The sequence below is a fragment of the Oratosquilla oratoria genome, chromosome 21, assembly GCF_046742065.1.
Source record: "Oratosquilla oratoria isolate Oo_2021 chromosome 21, ASM4674206v1, whole genome shotgun sequence".
Classification (NCBI taxonomy): domain Eukaryota; kingdom Metazoa; phylum Arthropoda; class Malacostraca; order Stomatopoda; family Squillidae; genus Oratosquilla; species Oratosquilla oratoria.
Window position 1 is genome coordinate 47360474 of NC_134797.1, and position 2500 is coordinate 47362973.

General features: G+C 37.2%; 1 protein-coding gene across 8 annotated transcripts in view; it reads left to right on the top strand.

Moving 5' to 3' along the window:
- Positions 1–2500, top strand: part of LOC143036894 (adenylate cyclase type 2-like) — a gene marked incomplete at its 3' end in the record, with an annotated part of 150412 nt that overhangs the window by 132015 nt on the left and 15897 nt on the right.

Consider the following 2500-nt stretch of genomic DNA (forward strand, 5'->3'; position numbering starts at 1 on the left):
TACTGGGTGGCTTTTATTATTTTTACCCTGGCTACCGCCAAATTATCTTATCTATCTCCACGACGGCCGATCAGTGGCGAAGGACAAGCTTTAAAACAAAATGTCATTCTGATCAGATTTCTTCCGTGTTTTCCATCACTCATTTAATGTTGGCGTTAGGTTGCAAAATAATATACCACGGTGAAGAACTTAGCATCTCTCTAGAGCTGAGTTTCTCAACCTTTTTACCCTTGCGTAACCTTTATAATAAATTGCATGTCTCCAAGGAACCCCTGCGCAAAAAAACAAACACATATACCATATCTTTCTCATTTTATTTTCATCGTAATAATAGGTTAGATAGGATGATGTCTATATTACATTATTACAATAAGCAAGGATATGTCGTGCGTGTTTAATTATATTATGTATATGAAATTAAATAAAAAATCAAAAGTGCATTAGCTTATCTCACTTGTTCTTGCGGAACCCTTAGGGACCTTTTGCGGAACCTTAGGGTTCCGGGGAACCCTAAGGTTGAGAAACACTGCCTCAGAGTCTTGGCTCTCTCTCTAAGATTCTAGCTTATGGTAAATTGGCGGTTATCATTTTTTTTCCATCTAATAGGTTTCTATTGGGCAAATGTTGCGTTTCCCAGTAAGTACTCGACATTCTTTTGTTTTCAATACAATAAAATACATTCTACTCTAAAGTAAATACTGTACAGAAAATGTATCAAATGACTTGCAATAAAATCTTTATTTGTATAATAACACGATTAGCATGTTTCAAGACTTTTGTCCATGTCTGTGCAACTCTTTTCCCCTGGGGACGGTACAGCAACTCCCTGTGCACAGCTGACGGGGAAATGTTTTTGATAAAAGATTCTTAGAAAGTGCGCCATTGATCTGCTGCTGCGGTAAACGACACCGGACCGTGTCAGTTATCACTTGTCACTGAGGATTATTGTTGTCTCGCTGTCCGACAGCAAGTCGCCAGTTTCATGATTATGTAATTCCTGAAAAAAAAGAATCTGTGTTGTAGCAGTGGTGCACTATTGTACTGGTATGTCTCCAGAGCGCTACAAACATCGTCGAGGAGTTTTCATTACTGAAATTTGATTCGTTAGACTTAAGTAGTTGGTTATACCTAGTGTTATCGCATTCTTGTTGTTCAACTATGCGGTGTTGAAAGGTCTGCATCGACGATAAGGCATTGTATGACAAATCGAACTGATACGATAAGATAGAGCACTAAAACATATGCTCAAATTAATTTTAGTGGTTGTGTTTTCATCACAAAGGCGGGAGTTATGTACTGTTTTACACCACGAGGCATAAAGGGAGGATTAGTGACGTTTTAGTAAGAAATCCTCAACGGTGATATGTCGTTTTCTATGAATACATCCGTCGCGTTGGCAGACTTCATAAGTCTCTTTTTCTTCTGCCTTAGAAGAGGCGGAGTGACTTATCAGAAGAAAGCCACTCTGTGCTAACGGACGTGTCTATCGATGGACATTTCCAAACGAGGGGGGGGGATCTTCTACACCAACAAATACTCTGCTGTCCTCAGTCCTTTTTTTCCTTATTTTACAGTTCAATTCCCTGTGGTGTTTTCCTGAAAAATTCAAACTATTTCACATTGTATACCCTCATGTAATGCCTCATCAAGTCCACTGTTTCTTGTACTATTCTGTTTATCGTATGTATATATATATATATATATATATATATATATATATATATATATTATGCTAAACACCACAGTGAATGGAAATTATTTTTTTTTAATCCGAGCGCTTTCGTGATATAATCACATTTTGAAGAAGTGATATCACGAAAGCGCTCGGATGAAAAAAAAATTCCTTTCACTATGGTGTTTAGCATAATTGTGTATTCACGTGTGCTTTGTGAAGCTTGTGCATATGTATATATATATATATATATATATATATATATATGTATATATATGTATGTATATATATATATATAGACATATATATATATATATATATATATATATATATATATATGAGAGTGTAGGTGGAGGAAGAATAAGCAAAGATGGGCTGGAACTCTCTTTTTTTTTTTTTTTTTTTATACGTTTCGACCGACTCGGTCTTCTTCAGTAAGCTGTCTACAAACAGTTTGGACCTCACAATTATACACTCGAGGACGGGGACATGGAGAGGTCATCCCGCTGGCTGTCTGGGGATTCCCTTTCCCGTACCATGTGTATGTTTCCCAATCGTATTTATAATCAATTTACCTGCTGCCTTTAATAAACAAACTAAACCTTCCGTGGGGAGGTTTCCACCTCCCCACGGGGCTCCACCATCCCACGTAGTTCCACCACCATTCCTCCCCCTTGATCATTTTTACGTGACCTCACCCCGCACCATGAAACCTATATTTTTTCAATATATAATCATGTCGTTTTATTGTAATCGATATCACTTGAAAATGTACAAAGTGTACGAAACGTCGTGAATACATTAAGAACGCTCCACTGTGTTTTACTA